This window comes from Odocoileus virginianus, unplaced genomic scaffold (genome assembly GCF_023699985.2).
Source record: "Odocoileus virginianus isolate 20LAN1187 ecotype Illinois unplaced genomic scaffold, Ovbor_1.2 Unplaced_Scaffold_4, whole genome shotgun sequence".
In the NCBI taxonomy this organism is placed as follows: Eukaryota; Metazoa; Chordata; class Mammalia; order Artiodactyla; family Cervidae; genus Odocoileus; species Odocoileus virginianus.
In genome coordinates, this window is record NW_027224266.1 from 3,771,336 (window position 1) to 3,789,056 (window position 17,721).

At 40.6% G+C, this 17,721-nt stretch overlaps 1 protein-coding gene and 1 non-coding gene across 3 annotated transcripts in view; both read right to left on the reverse strand.

The window, feature by feature from the left end:
• Window positions 1-17,721, reverse strand: part of APOO (apolipoprotein O) — a 59,971-nt gene that overhangs the window by 39,891 nt on the left and 2,359 nt on the right. The gene's annotated exons all lie outside the window — the stretch shown is intronic.
• TRNAG-UCC (transfer RNA glycine (anticodon UCC)) lies at window positions 12,635-12,707 on the reverse strand. The gene has a single exon. It is a non-coding gene; the product is annotated as a tRNA-Gly (tRNA).

Sequence of the window (17,721 nt, forward strand, 5' to 3'; positions counted from 1 at the left end):
TCATTCCAATCCCAAAGAATGCTCAAACTACTGCACAATTGCACTTATCTCACACGCTAATAAAGTAATGCTCAAAATTCTCCAAGCCAGGCTTCAGCAATACGTGAACGTGAACTTCCAGATGTTCAAGCTGGTTTTAGAAAGGCAGAGGAACCAGAGATCAAACTGCCAACATCCGCTGGATCATCAAAAAAGCAAGAGAGCGCCCGCGTCCCTCGGGGCGCGGCGCGGCGCGCCCCGCCGCGCGTCGGGACCGGGGTCCGGTGCGGAGAGCCCTTCGTCCCGGGACACGGGGCGCGGCCGGAAAGGCGGCCGCCCCCTCGCCCGTCACGCACCGCACGTTCGTGGGGAACCTGGTGCTAAACCATTCGTAGACGACCTGCTTCTGGGTCGGGGTTTCGTACGTAGCAGAGCAGCTCCCTCGCTGCGATCTATTGAAAGTCAGCCCTCGACACAAGGGTTTGTAAAAAATTTTAAAAAATAAGATAAAGAAGAAAACTAAAAGAAAAAAAAGAAAAAAGCAAGAGAGTTCCAGAAAAACATTTATTTCTGCTTTACTGACTATGCCAAAGCCTTTGACTGTGTGGATCACAACAAACTGTGGAAAATTCTGAAAGAGATGGGAATACCAGACCACCTGACCTGCCTCTTGAGAAACCTGTATGCAGGTCAGGAAGCAACAATTAGAACTGGACATGGAACAACAACTGGTTCCAAATAGGAAAAGGAGTACGTCATGGCTGTATATTGTCACCCTGCTTATTTAACTTCTATGCAGAGTACATCATGAGAAATGCTGGACTGGATGAAACACAAGCTGGAATGAAGATTGCTGGGAGAAATATCAATAACCTCAGATATGCAGATGACACCACCCTTATGGCAGAAAGTGAAGAAGAACTAAAGAGCCTCTTGATGAAAGTGAAAGAGGAGAGTGAAAAAGCTGGCTTAAAGCTCAACATTCAGAAAACTAAGATCATGGCATCCAGTCCCATCACTTCATGGCAAATAGATGGGGAAACAGTGGAAACAGTGGCTGATTTTATTTTCTTGGGCTCCAAAATCACTGCAGATGGTGATTGCAGCCATGAAATTAAAAGACGCTTACTCCTTGGAAGGAAAGTTATGACCAACCTAGATAGCATATTAAAAAGCAGAGACATTACTTTGCCAACAAAGGTCCATCTGGTCAAGGCTATGGTTTTTCCAGTGGTCATGTATGGATGTGAGAGTTGGACTGTGAAGAAAGCTGAGTGCTGAAGAATTGATGCTTTTGAACTGTGGTGTTGGAGAAGACTCTTGAGAGTCCCTTGGACTGCAAGGAGATCCAACCAGTCCATCCTAAAGGAAATCAGTCCTGGGTGTTCATTGGAAGGACTGATGTTGAAGCTGAAACTCCAATACTTTGGCCACCTGATGCGAAGAGCTGACTCATTGGAAAAGACCCTGATGCTGGGAAAGATTGAGGGCAGGAGGAGAAGGGGACAACAGAGGATGAGATGGTTGGATGGCATCACCGACTCAATGGACATGGGTTTGGGTGAACTCTGGGAGTTGGTGATGGACAGGGAGGCCTGGCATGCTGCAGTTCATGGGGTCGCAAAGAGTCGGACACGACTGAGCAACTGAACTGAACTGAAGAGCCGATTAAACATTCTCTACCTTGAATTAGAAGAGTCTGGTTTGGTAGTTCAAAGTCAAGTCCACTCTGTATCTTCAATGAGTGCTAAGCTACAGCCACAGGACTAACTAGATCCAAAGACTGCACTGCTTTAGGTCCAGCCTATCCTCTGTATTGTGCCCTTCGGTCACTAGACACCCCTCCTGGAACTCAGCTAGTTGAAGGTCTCAAATTAAGGAAACCAATGTATTGGGTTCCTTGATATTTTAAAGGTAGCTGTAAGAGACCCATAGTCATAGGGGAAACAGGTCAGCTGATGACCCTGAGTTTGCAGACTTCAGAGGGAGTGTCATGGAGTTCTCTGGCTCATGTGGTTAAACCCTCTTTCTTTCTGTCTGACTATATTCCCTAAGAATACATCTTATATGCTGTGCTTATCAAGGTATATCCTCCATCTTAGACATGTGGACTCTCTTTGTCTCTCAACTTTTGTTTTACATAGTCCACAGAGCACTTGATTGTCAATGCAAACTGAGCAGCAGGATTGGCAGTTGGTTGGATGGGGCCCTAACAGGAAACATTGTAAAAGAGCAGGCCACCACTGTTTAAAAGGCTTCCACTTCTTACTCTCCACTGGAGCTCATCAAGGACTGACAAGAACAAAAACAAATCTGGCCAGGGAAGTAGTGTTATATAACAACTGGAAGAGGTCAACTAGAATTTCATTTTAAAAGAAATATTTTTTACATATCTATTCCACATCAGTTACCATGGGTTTCCCAGGTAGCACTAGTGGTAAGGAAACCACCTGCTAGTGCAGGAGACATAAGAGACACAGGTTGTATCCCTGGGTCAAGAAGATCTCCTGGGGGAGGGCACAGCAACCTACTCCAGTATTCTTGCCTGGAGAATCTCATGGACAGAAGAGCCCGGCAGGCTATGGTCCATAGAGTCGCAAAGAGTCTATGATTCCATAGAGTTGCAAAGAGACAAGTGAAGCAAGCATGCACACCATGATACGACACTTAAGCAAACATGGTCCCTGAGAGTTTAGAGGAAGCTTATGAGTTAACTCAAAGAAACTCAAGTTATAACTTAAAAAAAAATTTTTTTAAGACTCAGGCATAAGACTGAGTTTAGCCTTTAGCACTAGCAGCAAGGGCAGATTGCTGTACACAGTTAACTAAGATATTAATCAGGTGAGTTCACACTCAGATCACAGTGGATACCCAGAGGCTAAACTGTCCTTGTTTTGCAAATAAAAGTGTACTGTCCAGAACTCAAGCTCCAAGACAACTTTCTGATTGTGTCCCACGAAAACTGCTATGTTGTTGCTGTTCAGTCGCTAAGTTGTGTCCAGCTCCTTGTGACCCCATGGACTGTAGCACCCTAGGCTTCCCTGTCCTTCACCATCTCCCAGAATTTGCTCAGATTCATGTCCATTGAGTTGGTGATGTTATCTAACCATCTCATCCTCTGCTGCTCCCTTCTCCTTTTGCCTTCAATCTTTCCCAGCATCAGGGTCTTTTCCAATGAGTTGGCTCTTCGTATCAGGTGGCCAAAGTATTGGAGCTTCAGCTTCAGCATCAGTCCTTCCAATGAATATTCAGGGTTGATTTTCTTTAGGATTGACTGGTTTGATCTCCTTGCAGTCCAAGGGACTCTCAAGAGTCTTCTCCAGCACCACAGTTCGAAAGCATCAATTCTTTGGCACTCAGCCTTCTTTATGATCCAACTCTCACATCTGTACATGACTATTGGAAAAACCATAGCTTTGACTATACAGACTGCTTTAGGGACACATAAAAATCTCAAGCTGAATCAGTCATCCTCAGAATTATTCAAGGATGCTCAGGAACGGTTGGGCTCAAAACCCTGACAATCTGCTTTATCAATTTTATGGAAAACATAACATATAGTCTCTCTCATTATTAAGAAGAGTAATACTTTTATTCTCCCACCATTACAGATCTATTATTTTACTAGAATTTCCACTAAAAATATATGCCAATTTCCTAACACAACACTGTAAATCAACTATAGGTCAATAAAATAAATTTAAATATCTATACATGTATATAAATTTAAAATATATATACACATATATGAGTGTGTATTTCTGTATGTATACATACACACACCAGTTTCCTTTTCAATAAAATGTGCTGTGTACCAGGACTGTGTAACATAAAAGGTTTCAGAATCACCTGGGAATTTTTTTTAGACTCACAGATTCCAATGCCTTCCCCCAGAGTGTCTGACTCAGTAAACCTAAGAGAGTCCCAAGAATCTATTCCCATGATCAGCCAAGTTTAGAAAACCACTATTCCAAAAGCAGATGCTTGAGGAACAATTATTCAACTTAAGTTTGTAAAAACACTGAATTGTACTTACTTTCAAAAACACTTGAAAGGATGAAATGAAATTGTCCCAAACATAAAAAGAAACAGTGACTGGCCAACCACTAGAGAAGTTACAGGATTTATTTACATTCAAGAAAATCTTTCCCATCTTAAACACAACACAATACCCTCTACCCCTAGTCCTCTAACTACTGTCCACTGGTTAGAAGACAGAACAGCGGATATCCTTAGTGAGCTGGGAGTAACTTAGAAGGGCCCTGAAGGTTTCTCGAGTACAAGATATACCAGTACAGTTTGTTTGCAAAAATTTCTTGTGATCTGTGCACTTTCCTGTATGTATATGTCAACACAAAGTTAGACAGATTCCGCCTCCTTTCTCTATTTTATTCCCTCCTCCCCTCACTACTCAAGATATCTAAAAGTGGCCTTTCCCAGGCCACCGATGACCTCCCAGTAACTAAACTGCAAAGGACACCTGGCATCTCAGTTGTGCCCTGAAACTGGTGACCCCTCCCACCAAACTCTTTCTTCAGTTTCCAAGATTCTGCTCTAGCTCCATTCTCTAAGCTTTGTAGGGCACTCCACAGATCTCTATATGGGGCTTCTCTTTGTCTGCCCATCTCTTCAAGGTTGATGAGTCAGAGTAGTACTTAATCCTCTCTTCTTCTCACTCCAGCACAACCTCATTAAATCTAAGTCTTTAACTCCCATTCTATGCTACTGATACCCAAATCAGTAGGCCAATTCTGAGGCCTGGTCACTCCCTAAGCCTCAGCTTGGTTGTCTAACTCCCCATGGACATCCCCATCAGGTTTTTCAAATGCTACCTCATAATGAGTTCTCTTTTTCCAAAAAGCTCTTTTTCTCTGAGTTTCCCTATGTCCTTTAATAGCCTTACCAAGCCACACACAAGACAACATCAAAGCAATTCTTTAATGGAACAGTGAAAATAGACTTCAAAGACAATAAGATGCGGTCACTGCTCCTACAATCTAATAGTTTGGAAAACAAAGAATTATGCCACTTGTGATAAGTGCATTACCAGACAAAGGACAGGAGTAACATAGAAAAAGGAATAATGTACCACAATTGGAAATTCTGGGGAACAACCATAGAGAGAAAGCAGAATCAACAATCAGAAAGTTTCTGCCTGCCTTCCTGTCTTCCTTCCTTTTTTTTAAAGCAAAGTCACCCAACCGATTGATGTTAAGACTCAGTGTCACTAGGAGCAGTCTCTGTAAAGAGTAACAAAAGAAACAAAGGTTTGGTTCATAAGGATGATTTCTCATGCCACACTACAATCTTTTCAGTTATACTCATAATTAGCTACAATCTATGGGCTTCCCAGGTGGCTCAGTGGTAAAGAATCAGCCTGCCAAGCAGGAGACATGGGTTGATCCCTGGGTCAGGAAGATCCCTTGAAGGAAATGGCAACCCACTCCAGTATTCTTGCCTGGGAAATCCTATAGACAGAGGAGTCTGGTGGGCTACAATCCACGGGGTCACAAAGAGTCAGACACAACTGATTGTCTAAACAACAACAGCTACAATCTCTAGATGGAACAAATACAAGCAACCATAAACCATGACTTTTACATATCAACATTCTCAATCCAGAAGCTCTCTTTTAATCTCAAGATCAGATGGGTTTCAACGATAATCTACTCAAAATAAATAACCTGGTATCAAAACTGTATAAATAAATCTAATGCTTTAATTACTGCCCATTTTAGCTATTATATAACTAGCTGTCACATAACCTGTACACTAAAATGTGCAGCTATTTCCAAAGTTATTGGATAACATCACTTTTGTATCTATCACTGTGGGTGGAAAATAAATGGCATTTGGGAACATTTTAAAAGTAAATGCCATTTAAAATTAGATATTCCTATATTTATAGGAAATGAGGCACAATTATGTATTTTCTCCCTAAATGTTACACTACTTCTTTGATCTTCAATCAACTTTTCCTGCAAAAATTTCCATCTGAAAGCATTTTTCACTTAAAAACAAAATGCTTTTAATCTGATTCTTTCCAGTTGTTTAAGAGGGAAAGATCTGATAGGGATTTTTTTTTACGTCTATGAAAACTGACAATACTTTTGAGGTTATTCATGTTCTAAAAGAAGAACATAAAACAAAAAATAGATTATGTGAAAGAATTTAGGGTAAAACAAAATGATGAAAACAATAAACAATTTTGCCCAAATCAGGCTGCATTGCTGTCCTTAGTAATGTGCCATAATGAAAAGATGCTCAACATCACTCATTATCAGAGAAATGCAAATCAAAACTACAATGAGCTACCATTACACACCAGTCAGGATGGCTGCTATCCAAAAGTCTACAAGCAATAAATGCTGGAGAGGGTGTGGAGAAAAGGGAACCCTCTTACACTGTTGGTGGGAATGCAAACCAGTACAGCCCCTATGGAGAACAGTGTGGAGATTTTTTTAAAAACTGGAATTAGAACTGCCATATGACCCAGCAATACCACTTCTGGGCATACATACCGAGGAAACCAGATCTGAAAGAGACACATGCACCCCAATGTTCATCGCAGCACTGTTTATAATAGCCAGGACATGGAAACAACCTAGATGCCCATCAGCAGACGAATGGATAAGGAAGCTGTGGTACATATACACCATGGAATATTACTCAGCCATTAAAAAGAATTCATTTGAATCAGTTCTAATGAGATGGATGAAACTGGAGCCCATTATACAGAGTGAAGTAAGCAAGAAAGATAAAGACCATTACAGTATACTAACACATATATATGGAATTTAGAAAGATGGTAATGATAACCCTATATGCAAAACAGAAAAAGAGACACAGATGTACAGAACAGAATTTTGGACTCTGTGGGAAAAGGCGAGGGTGGGATGTTTCGAGAGAACAGCATTGAAACATGTATATTATCTATAGTGAAACAGATCACCAGCCCAGGCTGGATGCATGAGACAAGTGCTCGGGCCTGGTGTACTGGGAAGACCCAGAGGGATCGGGTGGAGAGGGAGGTGGGAGGGGGGACCGGGATGGGGAATACATGTAAATCCATTGCTGATTCATGTCAATGTATGACAAAGACTACTACAATATTGTAAAGTAATTAGCCTCCAACTAATAAAAATAAATGAAAAATAAAGTAATGTGCCATAAACTGAATAAAAAATAAAGAGAAACTAAATGAGTCTGCATTCTCCAAACATCAAAAGAATATGCCTCCCCCCATAATAAGCATTCAGTACAGTACCTACATTTGATACAGCAATCCTTCCTAATCTGGAGGGTCACACACCAAACCGGTAACAGAGGCTTTCTCTTAGAAGAGGATTAGAGGGACGCAGATGATGGAAAACAGATAATTGTCATAACTGTACTGTTTGACTTTTTACAAGGAAAAATTATTTTAGCATGATTTACACAATTTTTCAAATAGGTATTTTTTCACCTCATACCCCTCAGGGTGGCTACTATGAAAATAAAAACAGAAAATAAAAGTGCTGGAGAAGATAAGAGAAAAACTGGAGCCCTTGTGCATTCATTATTGGTGGGATTATAAAACGGTACAATCACTAAGGAAAACAACATGGAAACCCTTCAAAAAATTAAAAGCAGAATTACTGTATGATCCATCAATTTCCCTCCTGGATATAAATGGAAAAGAATTGAAAGCAGGGCCTCAAGGATGTATTTGCACACCCACGTTCATAGCAGCATTATTTACAACAAATAAAAGGTGAAAAGTCACCCAACTATCCATGGACAGATAAATGGCTAAGCAAATGCCATATATACATACAATGGAATATTAGAACCTTAAGTGAAATAAGTCAGTCACAAAGACAAATACTGTATGATTTCATCTATATGAAGCATCTAAAGTAGTCAAATTCATAGAAACAGAAAGCAAAATGGTGGTTTTGCTGTAGGGAAGAAAATGTGGAGTTGTTGTTGAATGGGTACAGAGCTTTGGTTTGGTAACATGAAAATCTTGTCCACAACAATGTGAATATATGTAACACACTTGAACAATACACTTAAAAATGGTTAAGATGGTAAATTTTATGTTATATGAGTTTTATCACCATAATTTAAAAGTATGGAACTTAAGAAAAATGATTAAGGTGGTAAACACCAAAAAAAGCAACCAGAAAAAAATACAGTATACCTTTTCCTCCTCAAAAATAAGTTTTTTTTCTCTCCAAAGTAGTAACCTTGATAGATCATATCAGAACTTACCATAACTATTTATATAACAAATTAATAAAGAAAATTTACTTTCAATATGTAATCATACAGCTTTCATTTCTAAATGCCTTCACATCGAATTTTAAGACTGTAAGAAAACATCTCAATATATCTTAAATAAAAGCAGATTAGAAAATGAAATAAATTAGATTTTTTTTAAAGAGGTGGGGGATTTGTGAGGTTTTTGAAAATATCAAACTAAGGATATCTATATAAGAATGCCCAGAAATGAGTCTGAAAAAGATATTACAGTGGTTATATACAGGTGGTGGGATTAAGGATAATTCTTTAGAATTAAATGAATATATTGAAGTTTTTGCAATGAATATTAACTTTATAACATGAAAGAAACAAAAATGGCTGGCTCCTGAGGATATTCTAAACAATCTGCCAGAAAATGTGATGGTAATTCCAAATGAAAAAGGATAAAATGTTTTGATCAGATGACATTTCTGGAATAAATATACTGATCAGTGACGGCATGTTTGGAAGAAATGTATTGACAAGGTAATTAAATCTGTCCTCTTAATAATGACTATTTTGACAGGCCCTCATTTGCATGTAGAAATCTGGGAGCCCTTACACTTCAACAAGACAAACCACAATCATTTCGATCTGTTTCACAGTGAAAGGACTATAAAGTCAGTATTTTAAGAGCTCAGACTTTAACCAACGAAAAGAAAAACTGTCTTCCAACTATGACAAACATAGAACTATCTTATGAGAAACTCTGAATTCTGTTAATTCTGTGCTGGGGTAACTGATATTTTCTAGTTCCTCCTCATCCACTATAAACACACTGTGATCTAAAGAGATAAGGGAAGAAAAAAACCAAGGCTGTTTTCAAGATTAACATTTTTTTTCCCAGAAAACCACCTTCTATTTTATCATTGGAGGGCAGAATTCACCACAAAATTAGGTCAGCAATGCAAAGCAAATATGTTTTATCTGCAATTGTTTCATCTTTTAAAACAGTTACAGAATTTTGTTGAATTCACACACACAAAAATAAATAAACTTATCTGATAAACAGGAAGGAAACCTCAGAGCCAAAGAGTGAGATAATTGTTCATTCAGGCAGGTTTTGAGTCATCTGGTTGGGCTGTACTGGTTTCACAGCCTTGGAACAAAGATGACATATAATTTATCATGTAGCAAATTTATTCTGAACTTCCTCATTCAGACAGAAATTTAACAGTGCTTACCTAAACCCGAATGGCATCCCAAGATCCATTCAATCTTTTCTAAGTTAAGGAAATATAGGCAGCAAAAAAAAAAAAAAAAACACATAAGGGAATATTGACTTCAAGACTTGCCTTTCAAATGCTTCTACATTTTCTAACAACTAAAAGGACTTCCATCTTCTAAGAGGAAGAGGTATTCTGTCAAAGTAAAGTCTATCTACACCCAGGTTTTGTTTCCTAACAGACCACTGTGTGCACAGAGAATGTTGAACTCACTGACAACTGCCCTAACCTCATCTCAGTTATTCACAGGCTTTTTATTCTTCAAAGAAAAGGAAACTGCAAAATTCTTTTTCAAAAAAATATCATGTGGAAGGCTCAAATCAGCTGATGACCGTCTAGATTCATAATGAAAATCTCTGCGAAAATAAGGAACAAAAACAGGAAAAGTCAATATTTGGACTAAACACAGCAACTTTTAACAGTGCTACCAAACCATGTGACTACCAACAGGCTCAGTGTCAATATTTGCCAAGTGAGGTAAGCCATTAGCAAACGGTTTAGGAAACTCGCTGGAGTCCTCCTATCAGTCGGTGTTCACCTGCTCACTCACCAGTTTAACCCATGTCATCAAATGACACATGAAGCAGCACCTTTCATGGCAAAGGAGATTCATTTCAGCGAGCACAAAAAAAGCAAGCTGTTATTTCACAAGACTGACATCTACAGAGTGGGGAAAAAAGAAAAATGAACCTTTATTGTTTTCATATATCCTATTTTAAAAGACTGTTCAAAGGAATGAATAGGAACATCTGCAAAAAAGAAACCACTGTGCCCGTGTCCCAACTAAAGCAGTGAACATGCACTTGTAAACCTGTCTCTAGCTCCCATGGAGGCTTCCTCATCCTCACCCAACCAAACAAAGACGTCCTTAAGTTGGAGCCAGTGAGGGCTTGGAACAAAACAAACTGCTTGCTTCAAAGAGTGAGAAAGAAGTAGGAAGACAGAGGGTGGCTGTATTTAAAGTGCCTTTAGAACAATATTCATTCAAAATACTACTTACTGTCTATAATGCTATTATCATGAAAACACAGTTTGATATTCAAAGTTATAATGAAAACTAGACAACCCTTGCTCTAAATTCCTCCTTCTACAAGTTTTAGTGTACAATGAAGCAAGTTTTGAAATCCATATTAAGAAATTGGCAGTTCAAGGTTTCTAATAAAACTGGCATGAGGCCATGCAGCAAAAGTGAAAAACAAGTAGTTTCCAAATTCTAAAATATATCTTGGGACCGAGTTTTTTTCCTCCCTGAAAATATCCATATGAAGTTTCATGTTGTATGCACTAACTATAAATTTCCACTTTAACATTACTGGGGAAAATCAACTGATACAAACTCTTCTAATTCCTTCATTTAAAAAAAATCTTTTGGTACTTTCCTGTCATATTATAAGTTAATTCTCAAGTTTTTGAAATAGGTATGTATCACTGCTACAGAGATTTCTTGTGCATCTAACTACTTGCAGTAATTTTAAATGTACTGTACAAACAAGTATCAAAGTTCATTTCTCAGCCTGTAAGAAGTCCCAGCTAGCCTAGAAAGGACATGGGTGTGGAGTACATATACATGTAATTAAAACATTAAACCTTTAAATCATAAAAAGTCAGTAAATATGCATAGGTCTCATGGGGCAATAAATTTATCATAAATGTCAAGTGCATTATCTACTGTTCCCCATTTTGTCTCTGCTCCCCATTCTTTTAGGGTATAATTCATCTACTTCCTCCTCCTCTTCTTCCAGTGTTAGCTGCACATGAGAAGCTATTTGCATTTTCAAAGTCATTGGGAAGAGTGGTACAATGTCCTGAGCAGAATTCAGTTCCAAATGAGAAGTGAATTTACTCAAGTTTGAGCTACTTTTTATAGTCCTAGGTCGATAGTGCTAACCTGAAACTCTAGATCATTTTGGTGGACAGGTATGATGCAAAAGACATCAAAAGTACCTCACATTTGTTTAGTATTTGGCAGTTTACCATTCTTCCTACATATATTATTGCATCTAAACCTTCCAACAACCCTGTGCCATATGGGAGGGGCCTGTTACTGTCCCCACAGCATCCTGATAAGGGGACTTAGGGAGATAAAGAAACCTCATTAAAGTTGCTCAGCCAGAAACCAGAAACACAACTAGAACCTGAGTCTGTGCTTTCTGACTGCAGCCTGTGGTACAGAGCAGTTTTTCCTTCTCCTTTGTGATCCTACCACCCAACATCTTTGAAGGGTAAGAAAGGAAGAATATTCAGTTAGTTCTGCATGTAAATATGTTTTTATGTGAGCAAAATGTATTCACTGAGGATTTTCTTTTTCCGTTTATCAGTGTAATTCTCCCCTCAGTTTACAATAGTAACATACTATTCATGATAAGAAAATTGATTTCAGAAAGACAGGCAATAAAGGCATTACATCAAGACCGAACAGTCACAAAGCATATGCAAGGTAATAACACCTTAGAGCCAAGGATACGGTCACCTCAGGCCCCTCTGAGCAGTGAGCTCTGAGTACAGGTCAGATCTCCGTCCTACAGGAAGGAAGTGACATAGACCAGCTCTCACTAGGCTATCTTCTAGCCCTTGAGGCATTTGATGATTCCTTTACCTTCAGCCCACATCTCTTCTCAGGAAAACTCCACCCTCCTGGGTTCCATGTTAACTGATTACTTCCATGTTAACTGATTACCACCTCTAATGTCCACAGAAACTTCTACAAGTCCAACCTGTTCAAAAGCAAGTTATCATCTCTTTCAAGCCAAACTCAGCCTTCTTCCACTTTCCCATCTCACTCAATAGTTCTAACAGCCACTCAATTTTCCAAGCCAAAAGCCTGGGCAGCATCCTGAAATTCTCCTTCTCCCAACTCTGCCACATCCAATCAAATACCAAGTTTTGACATTAAAAAATAATTTTGGAAAGTCCCAAGACTGTGCACCACCATAACACTACCATAGCAGCCTCCTACACAAAACACCAACTAAAAGATATTAACAGCTCATGTCTACAGAGCACTTACTTTGTACCAAACGCTGTGCTAAACTCTGGGTCTGAGTTAATTTAAATCCACACAACAATTTAAGGTTGGTACCAGTCTTTTGCAGGGGGTGGAGGGGGGGCGAGGGTGCTGCACCAACTGGCATGTGGAAACTGAGTTCCCTGACCAGGGATTGAACCTGAGCCCCCTGCACTGGAAGCACAGAGTCTTAACCACTGGACTACCAGGGAAGTCCCAGGTTGCAACTAGTCCTATCCTTCTTTTACAGATGAGGACAAAGCTACAGAAAACTTTAGTATCTCACCCCAGGTAACACGGTGAAGCCCAAGGTTTCATCCTGGCACTGAACTCTCACTTGTGTCCTTGCATGAGCTTTTTCTCTGCTTAAGAAGGCTCTTTCAACCTTGTCTGCCCTGTTTCAAAGACCAGGACTAGAGCATGCTCTCCTCTACCAAGTCTCCTGATGCCCCCTGCTGGTGCTTGTTCCTCTAAGTCAGTACTCCTCAAGTTTGCCTACACGCCCTACAAACTAGATGCCTAGAGCTCAACCCCAGAGATTCTGATGGCATTGGTCCAGTGCAGTCTGGGCACAGGGACTTATAAAAAACTAACCAGTGAGGGCTTCCCTGGTGGTCCAGTGGTTAAGAATCTGCCTGCCAATGCAGGGGACACAGGTCTGATCCCTGGTCTGGGAAGATCCCACATGCTTGGGGCAACTAAGCCCATGAGCCACAAATACCAAAGCCTGCACTACCGAAGCCTGTGCTCCACAAGAAGCCTTGGATCTCCGCAACTGGAGAAAGCCCTTGCGCAGCAACAAAGACCCAAGGCAGCCAAAAATAAAAATAGATAAAATTTTTATAAAACTACCCGGGTGAGTCTAACATGCAGTCAAGGTTGAGAACTACTGCTCCACATTTCCCTGACTCTTAGATCAGAGCACTTGTCCCAGTGCATCCAAATGAACTATCCCTATCTGTGCCACTGATCACAGCGTGAGCTTCTAAAACCTAGGTTTCATAGTCACCTGAGGGGCTTTTTCAAAACTAGAGGTTCCTAGACCTCACTTAAAAACTCAATCAGATCCATGAGCAGCAACTTGGAGACTGTCTCACAAATAATTCTGCTATGTGGCCAAATTTGGGGATTCTCTCCCAGGTTAAAAAAAAATGGGTCGTTTCATTTACACCCGGCAAGGTACAGTAGAGTGCCCAACTCATAGATGAACTATGATAGACATATGTGCAATGAATGAAATCTAGTAACATGAATCTGGAGACTGGGTGTATAAAGTCAATATTCAAGCTTCTGGCAGCAGCACCTGGAAAATCTGCTTCCTGCAATAGAATGTAAATACTGGAAAAAAGTGAAAGTGTTAGTCACTTAAGTCGTGTCTGACTCTTTGCAACCCCATGGACTGTAGTCCACCAAGCTCCTCTGTCCATGGGATTTCCCAGGCAAAAATACTGGAGTGGGTTGCCATTTTCTTCTCCAGGGGATCTTCCTGACCCAGGGATCCAACCTGCATCTCCTGCATTGCAGGCGGATTCTTTACCATCTGAGCTACAGGGGAAGCCAAAGCACTAAATACTGGGCAGCTCTTCAAAGGTGTTTTGTAATCCACCAGCGCCCCCTACTGACTTGAAGATGGATAGCTAAACCTAAATAGTGGTTAAGAGTTTCAATATTCTAATTTATTGTATATGCATATAACATATGGCATCACTGACACGAAGGACAGGAGTTTGAGCAAGCTCTGGGAGTTGTGGACAGGGAAACCTGGCATGCTGCAGTCCATGAGGTCGCAAAGAGTCGGACATGCCTGAGCGACTGAACTGAACTGATACACATAACCAGCCACACAAACTTTACTTTTTCCGTCAACACCTGTATCATCAACTCTTCTGTCCTCCAGTCCTAGCTGACACAAGCTGATACACCTGATCAATCCCTACCATTTGCTCATCCCCACTCCCAGGCTGCAATCATGAGAGAGGGCTAGTAGCAGTTCTCAGCAGAGCCCTCAAAGCCTCTAACTTATCTTTTTTGCTCTTTGGTCAATGCCTCTTCCAAATCTCACCATGCTGATAAAAATCACTCACCTGGAAAACACACACACAAAAAAACCATTCACTTCCCAATTTGCCTCAGTTCTTGCTATTCAAATTGTGAAAGGAGACAAGCAGCATCCAAACCACCCAGGAACCACTACAATATTGTAAAGTAATCAGCCTCCAACTAATAAAAATAAATGAAAAAAAATGTATTTGTGGGATAAAAGACAACGTGAAGAGCATAGGGAACTATATTCAATATCCTGTACTAAACCATAATGGAAAAGAATGTGTAAAAGAAAATCACTTTGCTATACAGTAGAAACTAACACAACACTGTAAATCAACTATAATTTAATAAAATAAAATTTTAAAGATTAAAAATAAATAAATAAATCACCCAGGAGCCTGTCAAAAAAAAGGAGACTCTGAGGCCCCCACCCAGACCTCCTGGATCAGAATCTGCATTTTAACAAGAGTCGCATGCACATTAAAGTTTGAGGAGCCCTGATCCTCACCTACTCGATTTAACACCTCCATTTTAAAAAATATTTGTTTATTTATATATTTATTCGTCTGCATGAGGTCTTAGCTGCAACACTCAGGATCTTCATCTTGGCCCACAGACTCTTTAGTTGCAGTGTGCGGGATTCATTCCTCTGAGGCATGTGGGATCTTAGTTCTCCAACCAGGGATTGAACCCATGTCCTCTGCATTGCAAGGCAGATTCTTAACCACTGGACCACCAGGGAAGTCTCAACACTGACATTTATGACAAATTATTTTCTAAGTAACTCCTGCTATCGGGTTGGCCAAAAAGTTCATTCAGGGTTTTTCCATACCAGATTGCAGAAAAACTGAAACTTCTTGGCCAACCCAGTGTCTTGAAGTAAAATTCATCACCTACACATATGTGTTTTGTGTATTAAAGTCGCTTCAGTATGTCCAGCTCTTTACAACCCTATGGACTGTAGCCCATCAGGCTCCTCTGTCCATGGGATTCTCCAGGCAAGAGTACTGGAGTGGGTTGCTCATTTCCTCCTCCAGGGAATCTTCCCGACCCAGGGATCAAACCCACATTTCTTATGTCTCCTGCATTGACAGGCGAGTTCTTTACCACTAGTGCCACCTGGGAAGCCCTATACACATAAGTCCAAAAAAAGAGATCAATATATTGATTTGATGGTAACACAATGGAGAATGAAAAGGAAAGATTTATAAGCATTATATTTCAGCATATGAATGTTCAACACAACTAAAAGATGTGAAAGACAGGGACTTCCCTGGCAGTCCAGTGGTTAGGACTCCATGCTTCCACTGCAGGGGGCACAGGTTCAATCCCTGGTTGGGGAACTAAGATCCCGCATGTCACATGGCATGCCCCCCAAATTTTTTTAATAAAAAAGATGTGAAGAACCAACCAAGTTTCTAAAACATATCCAAGGCAGGTGATAGCATCTAGTTGAGAAGCAGTGGTCTATCATCACTGCCATCCTTCTTTCCCTTCCATCTTACAAGTGGAAGGGACTATCTCTCCTCCTTTTCAAAGCTGAGGGATTCTCTTTTGTAACAAAGTTTCTTCTCTACATTCTTCCCAAGGCCATGGGGTGTGTCTGTTTGCGTGCATGCACACTCAGCCGCATCCAACTCTCTGTGACATCATGGACTGTAGCCCGCCAGGTTTCTCTGTCTATGGAATTTTCCCGAGGCCATAAACACTGCCAAATCTTGAATACTGCAACAACCACAGAACAACTCTAAAATCTTGACCTAACACGTCCCTCTAATTACTATACTCTTCCTACTTCCCTTGACAGTCAATCTTCTAAATCGCATTAACTCATCTTTCAGTCACCAACCCGTATTAATCTAGTTTTCACTTCCACCAGTAAACCTACATGTATAAAGATCATGAGTCTTCCAACCAAACTGACCAAATCAGCGAACACTTCTCCAAACCCATCTAACTCATCTTTCTGTAACAGACATTGCTGCTGCACATCCAGTTTCCAGTGTCCCATTGTGTACATGGATTCATTTCTCTCCCAGGTGACTAAGGTAGAGTGACCCCATCCTGAGCTGATTCTGTTTTGTCTAAGCTCATCAGGTCATGCCATTCCCCCAGCACTGGCTATTGGGTAAGGTGCAGACACCTGACATAAGCTGACCTATCAGATTGAAGGAAGAGTGTAATCCAAGTCTGAAGTTTTGTCCTCTCTTGCTCTAGTGGATGAGAAAGTGTGTGTTACTAGTAGTCATCCTGCAAACTTAAGGGGAACCAATCTTACTGCGGAAAGCCAAGAAAAGAGATGGGGACCCTGAAGACATTGTTGACCCACTGGAATCCACCCTTTCTCTGGATTTTATGAGATAATTTTCCTTACTGTTTATGCCATTGGGTTTTCCCAAATTGAAAGCATCTACTCCTTGGAAGGAAAGTTATGACCAACCTAAACAGCATATTAAAAAGCAGAGACATCACTTTGCCAACAAAGGTCTGTCTAGTCAAGGCTATGGTTTTTCCAGTAGTCATGTTATGGATGTGAGAGTTGGACTATAAAGAAGGCTGAGCGCTGAAGAATTGATGCTTTCGAACTGTGGTGTTGGAGAAGACTCCTGAGAGTCCCTTGGACTGCAAGGAGATCCAACCAGTCCATCCTAAAGGAAATCAGTCCTGGGTGTTCATTGAAAGGACTGATGTTGAAGCTGAAACTCCAATACTTTGGCCACCTGATGCGAAGAGCTGACTCATTTGAAAAGACCCTGATGCTGGGAAGATTGAGGGCAGGAGAAGGGGACGACAGAGGATGAGATGGTTGGATGGCATCACCGACTCAATGGACATGGGTTTGGGTGGACTCCGGGAGTTGGTGATAGACAGGGAGGCCTGGCGTGCTGCAGTTCACGGGGTCACAGAGTCAGACACGGCTGAGCGACTGAACTGAACTGAACTAACATCCCTGAACTTCCCTCTCTTCATTTTCTAAATGTCACTCTTATGCCCCTACTTATACTTATCTTATGCCCCTGTTTTTCAAAAATTTCTGGCCTCCCCTCTTCCTCCTCCTTACATTTTAGTATCCACCAAGGTTTGCTGTGAGCTTTTCTACTAAAAAAAAAAAGTTTCAACAATTTCAGTTCCCTTTATCTTTCCCTTGATACAGCAGAACTAAGTTGGTGGCACTTTCCC